At 42.3% G+C, this 15,296-nt stretch overlaps 1 protein-coding gene across 1 annotated transcript in view; it reads right to left on the bottom strand.

Annotated features, from left to right (window-relative positions):
• Ac76e (adenylate cyclase type 2 Ac76E) overlaps window positions 1–15,296 on the bottom strand; it is a 597,242-nt gene that overhangs the window by 351,981 nt on the left and 229,965 nt on the right. The gene's annotated exons all lie outside the window — the stretch shown is intronic.

Raw genomic sequence — 15,296 nt, 5'->3', positions numbered from 1 at the left:
CCGTCATTTCGAACGCCAACTTAAGTATCGCGCAGGATGTGCTAGCACCCGAACATCCTTCAAAATAAATAGTTTGGCATTCCAAATGAAGTCGATGTACTTTTTAACCTTGAATCTGTTTTGCAATTTGTTGATTCCGGCGTTTTACAATACTCAGTTTAACAGCATAAAAAACAGAAATCCCCCGCACACCGGCAGAATTTTAAACCATGTCTGGTAGATCAATGGAGTTAGAGTCAGTTGTCTTACCCACTCGGCTACGACCGTGAGTTAGTAAGCGAGAGTTAAACGGCTTACTCACTCGGCTGTTATCGTGGGGAGAAGAATCACGTCACCTGCTCGACACAGAACACGTGATAGGGTACACGTTGCCCCTGCGTGGTATGGTGAAAACGTTTTATTGAGCTGGAACGGAGTTAGTTGAGCCGTTCCTCCCTTGCGAGGGGCGTCCTCAGTCCAGGAGGCCCTGGGCACGTGCGGCCAGTTGCGCCCGGGATATCAGCACTTGCTGGTCACCCAGGTCGCCGCTAGCCAGCTGTCCTTCCCACTGCCCACGGGTTGGGTTGGGAATGGCGAGTAGAGTTGGGGTTAGGTGGCACTCCCCACGCCATGTGGTATAGAATGCATGGGGATGGGCAGTGTTTGCATTTTGGAGAGTACTTTGCAGGATACATAGCATTAAGGCGTGTGCCACGGAGAAAGGTGTTGCTTTGCAGCAGCCGTAAGATGCACTCGTCAGTCTTCGGAAGGTCCGGATGGGGTGGAGAGAAGTGCTGGCGTTGTCGGCGTAAATGGGCTAGGATTTCAGCGTAGCGGAGGTGTATGGGCGGAGAAGCACTTGGGCCGTCAGCTTCCGAGGGTGCCCGGGGTATGAGGGCGGGGGCAGAGGAGTGGGCCGCCTCATTCCCAGGGAAAGCCGTGTGAGCCGGTGTCCACACGATACGGATATCGGGAATTGGCGTTGATCGTTGGGCAAGAATGCGGAGGGCAATGGCCGAGATTCGTCCAGCTTGGTAGTGGCGGCAAGCGGTATGGGAGTCTGTCAGGATTGTCACGTACTCTAGATCGGTGTGGCCGGCCAAGGCGATTGCAGAGCTGGGTCATTCCATGCCAAACGTCCCAGCCGTAAGATCGACCATCACGGATTTGCTCAGTAAGAATTGTGGGTCATCCTCGCATGGCCCACAATGCTCCCTGAAACTGTTTTTGTCCAAAAAAATTTTGTTCTTTTTCTAGCGACCCTTTTACCACCAGGGTTTAAAGCAAACTTACGTCTGTGAAAAAAATCATGAAAAAGCAACTTCTCTTACAATGGCCACGTTTTTTTGTGAACATCATGTTGAGGCCCTGGGCTGCTCTATGTCGCATTTTAAAAATATTTGCTTTTTTTTTCTGTGATTACGCCATTTAGAAAATACACGATGTCGAGCATTTACAAACATTTTTAGCAAATACGAGCCTATTCTCTTAGCCAATGAAGCATTTGTACCTGTATCTCAGCATTGGGGAAAATTGCTAAAAACTATATTTACACTGAAAAAAGGTGAAATGTGCGAGAAAACGTTTGTCAAACTTGAAAAAATCTCCTTTCTGGCCCATATTCACATTGAAATTGCGCATTGTTGTGGTCGTAGTAAAAATATCAAATACAAGCCATTCACTAGCACAAATGATCGCAGTTTATTTCAGAAAGTTTAATCACAACAGTTTTTCTTTTAGCAGAGAAAAAAAGTTTTCAATTTGTACAGCGACACTACTTCACCCCGTTGTTCCACAGAGCGTCTTCTCTGCACGGCATGCACCTGCCTGCATGAAAAAGGCGTGAGCCAGCGGGTTTCCGCTACGAGAATTCCTTTCGCCGCAATGGTATTCGTAGCGTCAGTACAGGAAAAAGGAATATTATGCGTGTTAGTGGGAAAAGTACAACGTGGAGCTAGCGGTCCTGCCGCTAGAAAAAGAACAAAAACATTTTTGGACAAAAACACTTTCAGGGAGCATTGTGGGCCATGCGAGGATGACCCACAATTTTTACTGAGCAAATCCGTGATCGTCGATTTTACGGCTGGGACATTTGGCATGGAATGACCCAGCTACAAGCCCTACCAACAACACAACAACAGCAGAAGAAATTGCCCCTGCGGGCGCCTAGTTTAAGTGTGCGCGTTCCGTTCGTTCGTTTTGATTCTGCGATTTGCGTCTTCTTCGCTGTTATAGCAACAAAGATGGAGTAAAGGTCATTGCAGCAGCGAAGAAGAAGCAAATCGGATGCAATCGTGGACTTGAACCGCCGCAATGGTCGTGAAGGTTGCGTACACCTTCGCTGCCGCAAGTTTTATGCGTTGGTGTGAGCTTCCTTCGTTTTTGTTGTCCTAGGAAAAGTCAAAAGCAGTGATGACAGGACGGCGAGGAGCAGGATTCGGATGAATCTAAAAAGCGAAAATACGTAACCAGAAAACCACGAAAACCAAACTTGCAGTCACGTTAGAGACAGAGAACAGGGGTTTAGAATAACCCTGTGAGGAAAATTCGCGGTATTAATCAATTATGGTATTATTATTATTATTATTATTATTATTAAATATTATTATTATTATTAATATTAATATTATTATTATTATTATTATTATTATTATTATTATTATTATTATTATTATTATTATTATTATTATTATTATTATTATTATTATTATTATTATTATCTCTGAACGCCTTGACATCTTTCAAAGCTCCTTTACGATTTACCGTAGTGCGCTGTTGAACACAGTATGTTAAACATCTATGATATCTCTGTCGTTCGTTTTTCTTTTTATTATTGCTGAAATTTGGTTTCTCTGTGGTTTTGTTTAACCAATATAGTTGCCTGTTTTTGAAACTGTTTACTTATCATGCTTGTCTTATCATTTGTCTCTATACTCTTGTCATTGTTTTTGTCGTCTTACTGTTAAACTTTGTTCTCTGCTTGTTGTGTATTCATTACAATAAGCTGAGCCACAAAGGCATCTTCTTTTTCTTTTTTACCTGTACCCAGGCTCTGCCTGTACTTTATTTCTGTAATTTTCGCTACTTCAATTTGTGTTTCTTGTCGCTTGTTTGTTTCTTCCAATATGTTTCTTGTATTTTGTTTTCATGTAACTATCCGTGCGCCAGCACTCAGGCCTCTGGCTGTTCCTGGGCACGTAAATAAACATGATTGATTGATTGATTGATTGATTATTATTATTATTATTATTAAATATTCAAAGTGATTGGCAACATATCAGACTGCGCACAACTGCAATGTGATATCGCCGCGTTTTCGGACTGGTGCAACAGAAATAAGTTGATACTCAACAGTGCAAAAACCAAAGTGGTGTCGTATACCCGTAAAACAGATGATATCAATTTCACCTATCGTATAAGTGAAGAGGATCTGAATCGGGTATGTCAAATCAGAGACTTGGGAGTTTTGTTTGACTCTAAGCTCACATTTACAGCTCATACTAATGAGATTACCCGTCGTGCTTTGCGAACACTAGGTGCAACATGTCGTGTCTCCAGAGAATTCAACTATCCAGACACATTTCTTTAGCTCTATACCTCAATGTGCCGCCCTCTATTGGAATACGCATCCGTCGTCTGGAATGCAACGTGTCGGTCCAACGCGGCGGCCATTGAGAGAGTGCAAAGTAAATTTCTCTCAATACTAAAACATAGGTACGCTACTGTGAAGGCTAAAGATTATCCTGGTGTTGATGCCGCCAGCTTGCTTGTAATGGACCCACTACACAGCCGGAGGGCCAAGGCTGACCTTTTATTCTTGTACAAACTGGTCCACAGCCTCATTGATTGTACAGAGTTGTTGGGTGCCATAAATTTGAGAACCCCGACAGGCAACACCAGGGCACCTAGACCGTTTCATGTCCCTGCCCGTGTCAAGAGTCCCGTGGGACGCATTCAGCACCTATACAATATGCACGCAGGAAGTTTGGACGTATTCCATCGTCCCTTTCCAGCTTTTTGTAAGGAACTGCGTAGCTTGGCAATCCAGGAGTAGTTTGCTTGCCCTAGTATGTAACTTCAACTCACACACTTCATGCTACCGGGGTTAGGTTTATCTATGTATGTATGTTAATTGTTTCGATGATTCACTTGTGTATGTAAGTTTTATGCCTTCATTGTGGCATGATTTTTAGCTAATATCTTTTTTCCGGTTTACATGTTTCAGTGTACAGAGTTTTAATCATGTCTTACACTTGCCTTATTTGCATATGTGCACGGGTCATGTGCGTGTGTCGGCGTGTGTGTATCTCAAAGTGTCTCATTCTCGTTCAGACTAAGCAATGCCATTTTCTATATTTTTCTGAGATATGCACTTTTCTTCCCGCACCAGCACATCGTTCCTGGATACAGTATTAAACAATTAATTGGTTGATTCATTCGTCATTTTTATTATCTCTGCGATTTGTTGGTCTGATCATTTATGTCTGTTCTTCCTGCCATTGTTTTTTCGCTATTTTTCTGTCAAACGTGTTGCTATGTTTTTTGTGTGTCTCGACAAGATGGGACATTGCAAAGGCATCGCTCGTTTTACGCTAATACTTTATTGCACTGTAACTTTTCAGAAATCTAAACTCTCGTTTTATATGTACACTCTGTCTCTATCATATGCACTGTGTATCTTGTTGTATATTTCCTTTTCTCAAGTGCCTTGAACGTTTCGCTGGCCGAGGGCCATAGCTTGCAACACTTTTTTTTTTTTTTTGCTTTTTTTTTCTGAATTTCTATAAGTATTTCTACTTTATTTTTTCTGTCATATCGATGATCTTGTGTCTTGTGCCGTGCTGTTCTACGTTTCTTTTATTAATGTTTTGTATATGGTGTGCCAGCACCAAGACCTTAGGGTTGTTCCTGGGCACCGAAAATAAAGGTTGATTGATTGATTGATTGATTATTATTATTATTATTATTATTATTATTATTATTATTATTATTATTATTATTATTATTATTATTATATTATAACCAATCATGTATTAATTAATTATGTAGACGTACTGAATGACATCCTGACATAATAGCATAATCCGTAGTAGCTGCAGGAGGGCGAGAGTTCGGAAATGGAACTGGTGGACCATCTTAACTGCTGAAGAAACTTAATTATTCAGAAACACAGAAACAGGAAACTGTCAACATCGAGAGAGGAAACGAATAAACGGAGGCGTCACACTTGATCAAAAGAAGAACAATTAGTGACATTCTGAACCAAAAAATGTAAAATACTAATGAAACATTATAGAGACGAGAAAGTGTAAGGTCAGCCCAGTACAAGCATGTTAGCGGTAGAAATAGAATGGATGCACGCAGAGAGGAAGCTGATAGCATAGCGGACAACGTGATTGAGATGATTTAAATAGCGGTAATTCTGTATGAAAATTTTTACGAGTTCAATGCCACTTCTACGAATTCAGTACCCACCAGTTCAACCTTCCCGTTAGGTTCCCGGTCTTGGCGTCCTGGTTACTTTCGGATCATCAGATTCGAGTTTCCTTGAAGGTTTGGGCCCCTAGCACATAGCAACTGAACCTCGAAATATGTGAAGCTTAAAAACGGGAAAAAAACCGCAAGCCCCTTGACGCCTCAATAAACACGTGTTACCAACCAATCCATGACAATGAGGTCACCGCATGTGAAATAGAGCGAATAAAAATTAGTTGGGGAATAGAATTTACTTAATTAGAAAATTCAAGGTCATTATTGTGGGTTTTGAGTCCTTCGAAGAGCACAAGCATGAGAAAACAAACTTTGTGTCGAGGTTTCAGCGCACGTTGGAGATTACCAGGTGGTAAACATTAATCTGGAGCCCTCCACTACTGTTAGCCTCGTAGCCCAGGAGTAGCTTCGGCGCTAAGCTTCAAAATTTGTATAGACAACTGACTTTGCTGCCCTGTCATAACCCTATGCGGATTATGAAGTCTAATCCTGCACATGTTACACGCAGTAATACTGAGAATGGCAAAGTACACCTTCGCAAATTTTTAAAATAATATCACGGGTGCGACGACCGATCGGCATGTCAGCGCCTGCTATAAAGTGCGGAAACCTTTTCGCCAGCCACCAAAGGTAGCTAAGCAGCGTAGACATTCCTGGTGCACGTACTGGCCCCGAGATACGAAAGAAAAATAGACCGCGCATCGGAGATGCGCATGTCCTTCAAATAACCTCATTTCTCATAAACAAAGTCATGCCAATACCGTGACAGGGGGTATATCGCTGTCAAGGAAACGGCATAGCAGACGACACTCCGACAGCAGGCAGTTTTATGCGCGTGCGCACACTCCCGCCTATTTCGCCGCTGGACACCATGATAAGGCGCTCACATGCCGATCGGTCATCGCTCCCGTGATATTAGTAAAAATTTGGGAAGGTGTACTCAAACCTCTAACATTACGTTTCGCACAATTATAGTTTGTTAATATCCGATAATTTCACCTTAAGCGAAGTTGTTATCTGTGCTCAGCTCGATTAAATCAGTTTTGTACAGTGACTAGTAAACACATTATTTATAGCGCGCCGAATAGCAGAGGAATCTACGTAGTTGTGCACTGCGCATACTCTCGACAGAGCAAAGCGAGAGGAGAGCCCGGAATTAATGGCGCGGCGTACCGTGATAGAAAGCGAACGGCGCTCAGATCGAACGGTGAGGTGGCTGGAGCGAAGTAAATCGGGAGAGCACTTCGAATGCTGCCCCATAAGCACGCAATGTTCGACGAAAGGCAATGCCGTATGCTTGCAAATGCGTCCACGATAAGTAAGCATCTCTAACGATGCCTGAATGTAAGAGAATTGGACTAAATTGAATTGAACTGATAATTGGGAACTGCAGGCCGAAGGAACGCTTTTTCTGGTCTTTTCTTCCGCGTACATCACTAGAACGAAATAACCTTCTTTCGCGGACAGCAACAACTGTAGATCACGCGATATTCACAAATGCCACAGGCTATACTGTGGAAACTATGGTATTTTGAGTCTCGCTGCGGAACTTCTTTTTTGGCTAATATTGTGTAAGTGGTCTGTGTTTTATTTGGATTAGTTTTGCTGCTGTTTTATTGTACACTTGCGGTTGCAACCACTTCCCTGGGTAATGTCAGTGTTCCTGGGAGCAGTACTAATAAATAAATAAATAAATAAATAAATAAATAAATAAATAAATAAATAAATAAATAAATAAATAAATAAATAAATAAATAAATAAATAAATAAATAAATAAATAAATAAATAAATAAATAAATAAATAAATAAATAAATAAATAAATAAATAAATAAATAAATAAATAAATAAATAAATAAATAAATAAATAAATAAATAAATAAATAAATAAATAAATAAATAAATAAATAAATAAATAAATAAATAAATAAATAAATAAATAAATAAATAAATAAATAAATAAATAAATAAATAAATAAATAAATAAATAAATAAATAAATAAATAAATAAATAAATAAATAAATAAATAAATAAATAAATAAATAAATAAATAAATAAATAAATAAATAAATAAATAAATAAATAAATAAATAAATAAATAAATAAATAAATAAATAAATAAATAAATAAATAAATAAATAAATAAATAAATAAATAAATAAATAAATAAATAAATAAATAAATAAATAAATAAATAAATAAATAAATAAATAAATAAATAAATAAATAAATAAATAAATAAATAAATAAATAAATAAATAAATAAATAAATAAATAAATAAATAAATAAATAAATAAATAAATAAATAAATAAATAAATAAATAAATAAATAAATAAATAAATAAATAAATAAATAAATAAATAAATAAATAAATAAATAAATAAATAAATAAATAAATAAATAAATAAATAAATAAATAAATAAATAAATAAATAAATAAATAAATAAATAAATAAATAAATAAATAAATAAATAAATAAATAACCGTACATATCGTTTACTATTATTACATGCGGCGGCCTGTAGAAAGCGGGGGATCTACCAGGTACGCACATCCATGACGCCATTAGCCGACTGTCAGTAATGATGATGGCTACCCTTTCGATGCAATGCTTAAATCAATAGCAGAAATATCATCATTGAACTTCCAAAGCTACATGCGCCGGCTTAAATTATACCATATGACTATGAGAAATTCGGCCCTAAAAAAGGTTATACAACAGAAAAAAAAGGAAGAAAAGATTAAAACGCACTCATCAGAACAAAAATTTGCTGATGATTATGGTACTGCCCTGTGCGAAATTTGTGCGCAGAGTGAACTGCAGTCTTCTGAATGAGGGCGCGTAACCGCTGCGTCTCACGAAGTGATCGCTGCATCAGCAAACGCACGAAGGCACGCGATATATTGCGTTGTCTTGCAGCCCGTAGCCGCGGGGTACCATGCCTCGCTCTATGCTATGCTATGAGTTTCTTCGAAAGGGGGAAGGGGGAAGAAAGTGGCCTGAAACTGTCTGCCTCGCGCCTTTCACCATACTTTCATCCTCTGCTTTCCTGCTTCCTTTATCTTAGGTAGCCTCTTCGTTGTCTCTGTTATCTCGTAGCGCGTCGCCGTCGGAGAGACTCGCGCCGTCTCGGCATACCTCCCTCCCCCTCACACTTTCGCCATACTTTCCTTCTCCACTTTCCTGCCCGTTCTATCTCGTTACTCTTCGGTGTCCCTATCGTTCGTCCTGTCACAATGAGGGACGACGGCACGCTGAAACCACAAGGAGCGGGCACTAAAAAGGGGCTGAAACAACCTATTTTGGAGCCTTCTTATTGTGCGTAGAATTTGTAGTTAAGTCGTCCTCGTCGGACCTCTTTAACACAAAAGTGTTTTATTCCGGAATTCATGAAGACATCACTGACGTCATATCCATCACGGAGCTGACGCCAGTACAACGAAGCAAGCGGCCTGTAAAGGGTGCACCCCTGCACACACGGTCTTCTTGCGGGGAAGTAACCTTTAGTACTAAAGAGTACTAAAGACCTAGAGTGAAGGAATATAAATATTTGGGAGTGTGGATAAACGAAGGGGATAACTACTTAAGTACTCACGAGGAGCAACTTAAGGTTAAGGGAAAGCGAAACGCAGCTATAATGAAGCATAGAGCTCTGTGGGGGTATAACAAATATGAAGTAGCAAGAGGAATGTGGAAAGGAGTAATGGTTCCGGGTCTCACGTTTGCGAATGCTGTACACTGCTTAAAATCAGACGTTCTATCAGGCCTTGAAGTAAATCAGAGAACGGTAGGACGTTTGGCCTTAGGCGCGCATGGAAAAACAACTAACGAAGCAGTTCAGGGGGATATGGGCTGGGCGTCGTTTGAAGTGAGAGAAGCTCAGAGTAAAATATGCTTTGAGATGAGGTTGAGGGCAATGGATCAACGAAGGTGGGCAGCTAAGGTTTTTAGGTACCTATACTTGAAAAGCGTGGACACGCAGTGGTTGAAAGGAAGACTAGACGGCTAGCGATGAAATACGGAAAGAACAGTGGGGAATCCAAAACAGCCAAGGTAACCAAAAAAGAGGCAAGGCAGATTGAAACGAATAAATGGAGGGAAAAAATGGAAGCTAAAACGTCGTTAGAGATGTACAGGGCTGAGAAGATGAACATCAGAAAGGAAAATTTCTACGATAATTCCCAGGGCAGTGCTTTGCTTTTTGAGGCTAGAGCAGGTTGCCTGCGAACTAAGAGTTTTGTGGGGAAGTATTCACAAAATGATGGGGTATGCGTGGTCTGCGGAAAAGAAACAGAAACTATGCGGCACATCGTGTTAGAATGTGAGGGTATCCATCCAAATCTACATGAAGGGAATATTGGGCTTTCAGAAGCCCTAGGATTTAAGGGTATCACAGAGGAAGTTAACTTCAAGGCTGTCGAGGGGACGAAAAAAAGATTAGAATGCTGGTGGACGAAAAGCAGAGAGGGGAATATTGCCTAAGACAGTTACCACCTGTAACAGAAAAAAAAAGTATTTTGTGCCTAATAAGCTTTTTGTGCCTGCCCTAAGCAGCGCTAGCATTGAACCAAAAGTGTAAAACATAGGTATATTAGTCCTTTTTGGTAAGATGACATGTCATCACCCCGATACAAAGGGGAACCCAATAGAAATCATCATCATCATCAGTACGTTATACTTCGGGTAGTTCGTTTTCGGGTTCTATACTTTAACACGAAAGTGTTTTATGCCCGCATGCACCAAGATTTCACTAATGTCATATCCGTCACGGAAATGACGGCAGCACACCTTTGCCGAAGCGACCCGCCAGCAGGACATCGTTCCCCAAGCACACCCACAAGACAGCCGCCGACCCGCAAATCATGCTCAGCTGCAGATTTCGCTGCACATTTCACTTTCGTGCTTTGCCGATTCCTATGACGGAGGAATCAAACACAGTTTCTCGCCGACTTCTAGACCCGACACGTGCGAAGTCACTAGGAGCAGTGGGTGGGTAACGTAGTCTGAGCCACATCAGGGCGTCGCTGAAGGGGATATCGGCCGCAGCAGCGATCGGCAGTTTCTCTTTTCCTTTTCTTTGCTTTTTTGAGTTAATCGCGTGAGGGCGCTGAACTAGTACTTTGTAATTTTGGTAATGATTTTTTGGTTCTTTTTTCTGCGCACCTTCGTCACTACCGTGCGACGTCACGACGGTGTGACCTTCTTTACTAATCATTCCAGCCTATTGTCCTAGATAATTCAGTGGATATTTGTACTAAGAGTAGTATTTCCGAACTCGGTTATGTACTCCTGTTTTGCTCTAAATGTTCCCAATCGAACCTGTGCGGCGCCTGAACCTGTGAATGAAGCTCGCCACCAGTGGTAGTACTTTAGAAATGTTTTGCCTCCATGTGCTTTTTCTTCAGTTTCCGTGTTATGGAAGGCACATATATCGGTAGTAAAATTTTGCAGCAAAAAAAAAAAAAAAAAAAAAAAAAAAAACCCGCGACAGCATGAAAGCGCGCATGAAAATTTCGCCACCGAAACCCCAGGTTGCTAACCAATTAATGCTGCTTTGTAAAAGCACCAGGCGCTGTGATATAGAAGCTTCCTTGGGCGTAAATGGTAGCTGCGGTCCTATTCAGTACTTGTACCTCGCTAAATGAGCACGTCGAAGCCTTTGGCTTCACCTCAGCCTAACTTTATGTGCAAAGTACGGCTTTGTTCCAAATACATCCAATATTCTGATGGCGGAACTTCAAGAGGCGGCTCAGAACATGCTTAACACCCGCTGGCTTGATCGTTGGATACAAATGTTTCCGCGTTTCCTTGGGCATGGAGGCGATATTGTGGTGGCATGTGTAGAGCATTGAAGACAAATTGAGCAGTTGGCAGCACTGAAACTTTAATCAGTGTACCTCGACGCAATGTGCGGTCCAGATAAACCGCTTCGACACTGAAGAGGTCAAAATAATAGTGTTTCCATCTGTCTTGATAGCCGTCTGGAGCCGTATGGACGAAAAGAGTTTCGGTGCCCTATAGGGAAGCCTTTGTCTTTTCCTATTACATCGTGTCATCGCCAGTCGTTTCCGATAACAACGACACCTCGTTCCGGTAAATGGACCAAAAGGCCAACACACAGGACGATTTCACAAAGGAAAACAGCGGATTACTCTGGCCAGCTTTTTTCTTGCGTCGAAGTTGTGTGTTTTTTCACAGTTTCTTCGAGTTGGTGCTCTTAAAGGCGTGTTTTCAGATCCCTTACTCTGATAGAGAAAAACATAGCACGCTCTGCCGTACTCCGGGTGACACGCCCAGATACAACTTCATCGAAATTCTCTACGGTTCAGGTGCTTCGAGACCCAACGTTCGGGCTTTGTATCTGTAGTTGTACTTCCTCGCCGCTTTGTTTTCTTTTTCTCACCGGCAGGACGAACAAGGCTCAGTTTGGCTGATGATTCACCCACCTTCTTTCTTTTGCCGCTGAAGTCACAAGCAACGCCCCCCTCCCCCCCTCCCCCCCCTCCCCCCCCCCCCCCCCCATTGCCTTTCCCTGTTGCTCTCTCCGTCTGGCTACAATAAGAGCCCCAGAGAGGCGAGTAATCTACAAAAGCACTATCAGTCACGCTATGCCCTCTAGAAGGTAATACGGACAAGGAATCCCTTGTTGCTAAAGGTTGGCCGAGCATCAGAACATCAAAACTTCTCGAAAAGATTTTTCTCTTTTTTTCTAGGTGTTCGTCGGAGTCTATGCATTGTTCGTCTGATTTAGTGACATCACCCAGGCAACACTGGCGCTATTGGCCGGCTTCAAATAGCATTTTATTGCCCTTTTTAAAAAATGTCGCAATAAAAGGAACACAGAGACTAGAAGAGCTATATGCTTCTGAGACTAAGTCATGCAGAGACAGCCTGTGCTCAAGACAACTTGACCATTTTTTTGCGTTTGAACTCAACTAAATTGTCCTTTCTATGGTCGACCAGTCACTTCCCCGTAATACCCTCACGAATTCAATGCGAAATGGGAACGTGCCGCCTTTTCAAAAATAATAGCGCTGCACGTCATACCGATCACTTGTTTGCTGAAACGCATCTGACGAGAAATAAGGTAGATGGGGGATGGGATGAGGGTGCCTATACCATCCACTTATGGTTTCATCCGTCACCTGCAAAACAAGTTCGACTTTTGGGTGAACAGCTTTAAAAGGGACATCAGGTTTGCGGGATTCTCCGCGTCTTGGGGTGTCTGGAGAAGATCAAAGTTCTAAAACCTATCTGGCAGTCGGTGCAATTCTCCTCGGCGTCTTGGGTTGGCAAGTGGCTAAATAAGCTAGATCAGCGGGGCTTGAAAATTTCTCGGGGTACTTAAGCCTGTTTACGTTCTTTCAGAGAGAGGTAAATATTTTTGTCATTCGTTCGGCAGGGGCTGATGTAGGGACCTCGTCCTTTGAGAGGCACGTTCATTGAAAGCGAAAGCCTGGCGATACCTATTAACTATTCTACATCGTATTGCATACTGCTACATCGTATTTGCGTCGATATCTTCGCTTTAGGTTCTTTCTTTTTTGTATTTTGGTACGAATGACTTTGAACGGCTTTATTTCCGCTACAGCATGTTCGCGCCTCTTCCGTCACCTTATTAAGAGCGAGGCTGTTTATCAAATCGTAATTTTTCGTGTCCGCAATTGAAAATACCAAAAAAATTGCCGAGCGCGCGCACGTGAGCGCGGGCCTCGCGGCGACCACCAGGCAGTGAACAAAACTAAGAAAATGACTGGCACTCGTGTGTGCGTGTCTCGCGACGACCGCCCAGCGTCCCCGCCGGCGTATTTCCAAACGCTTCGCTGCACAGAGCACCCACGTGGAATATCTGTTAGCGCGATGGAGAACGCTAATTCAACGTGGTCATTGGCTGCGCCTCAAACCTACATCGACCTAAGACATGCCAAATCATCATCATTATTAACAAAAAACAATGCGTAAAGATAAATTTAGGGGAAAAATCAGGCAATGAAAAAAAAAACTAATACATAGACCTGCTGGGGGCTTGAACCCAAGCCGTCAGCACCAGTACTCAGTATTCTACAGCGAGGCCACAGAGCCCGAACGATGGGCACGTTTTAGTAGGCGCTCAAAAGAATAGCGCGCGCAGTGACATCACACATCTCGCGTGGGTGCTCTGTGCAGCGAAACGTTTGGAAACACGCTCCCCGGCGCACGTTTGTCAAGCCAAGAATACCAACTGAGGGAGATTGACCCATATTGGCCAAAAAAAAAAAATAGCTCCACCGTTCGCCGTAATTGTGACAACACTTGCTCTGATCGAAAATGACTCCAGCGTTCGCTGTAATCATGGCAACACTTTCTCGGAACGATAAAGACACGTTATAGCGTGCGCCCCTCCAAGATGTTGTCCAATGATTATCACTTCCAAAAAAAGAAAGACGCTAACACTTATAGTAACAATGATGGAGTACAGGTCACTGCGGCAGCGAAGAAGAAAGAAATCGGCTGCAATCGTGGACTTAAACCTTCGGGATGGCAGTGAAGGTTGCATACAGCTTGGCTACCTTCAAGTCTTACGCGTTAGTGTGAGCTTCCTTCATTTTTGTTTCTACGTCTTACGGCACTGATTAGGTAAGCACGCAAACTAGCACACGCCACAGCTTTTGTAGAATCAAGGTTCTGCGGTGCTCGTGTGCTCCTATTCCACGCACGTGTCCTCACGTTCAGACTCGTGTAAGACGGCATGAACTGTTCTACTACTTTTGAATTTCCAAATCATAGTTTCGTGTGAGGGGGAGAGATTAAATGTTCATTGAAAAAGAGAAGAGGTCGGCCTGAGAAAGTGATCTTGGGCCTGCTACTTCCCACTGGGGGGAGGGTACTGGTGATAAAAAGAGAAAGGAATGAATATGGAAGGTATGGGAAGTGACAATGAAATCGACAAATTAACTATGTACAAGCCGTAAAACCTCACATACAACGGGGTGCTGAGTCAGACGATCGCAGTCCACTTTTCAGCACATGACTATCGTCCATAAAATAACATTGAGACATTATTTCGCAGTCTGTTAAATTTTGTCGCAACCTAGAGCCGAGAATTCAGAGAGCAGTCACTAAGAAATGTAAGCAGGGCTTTAACGGCTAGGCTTTATTTCCTGTTGTCAGCCCACGTGCCCAAATTCATTTTGTTCGGACAGAGGGCGAGTGTCCAAGCGTAGTAATTCTGCCTCATGGTTCTTTCGCTCACTAGAGTACTTTGGACAGGCTATAAGCAAATGTTCGACAGTCTCAGGACAACCGCACAGAAGGCAGTCCGGGCTCTCCTCCCGTCCGATTGTGTGGAGATACTTCCGGGTCAATGCTACTGCAAGACTCAGCCTGTGTAGCAATGTCTCTTGACTTCTGCGAAGTCGAGAAGCATGGCTGAGCCAGACCTTTCGCTCTGGACCGAGCCTGTGAATGTGTTCATGTCGATTCTGCGGGTCTGACGAATGCAAGGCTGCAGCTTGTTTACGTGCTTGGTAGAGTATCGCGTTAGCATCGTGTCTTGTGATGGGTATAGCCAAGAGAGTTTCATTGTGGTGTGCCTGCTGTGCTTCTGCATCAGCCAACTCATTTCCAGTGATGCCACAGTGACTTGGTAACCACTGAAGCACCACCGTGTGGCCCTTTTCCCTCAAATCTTTAAACAGGATAGCAAGTTTTGTAAAACCGGCACACTAGCTGATCAAATCTCCCGCTTCCTGACCAATACCCCAAATCGGTATGGGCCACGAAGAAAGGAACTAAAGCAGCTTCGGTTCAGCCACTCGCAACATGCGGAGATAAAAAAAACTGC

The sequence above is a fragment of the Haemaphysalis longicornis genome, unplaced genomic scaffold (genome assembly GCF_048455015.1).
Source record: "Haemaphysalis longicornis isolate Haplotype H1 unplaced genomic scaffold, Haemaphysalis longicornis Haplotype H1 scaffold_1, whole genome shotgun sequence".
In the NCBI taxonomy this organism is placed as follows: domain Eukaryota; kingdom Metazoa; phylum Arthropoda; class Arachnida; order Ixodida; family Ixodidae; genus Haemaphysalis; species Haemaphysalis longicornis.
Note: the sequence above shows the minus strand (reverse complement) of the source record. Positions and strands in the feature narration are given on the sequence as shown.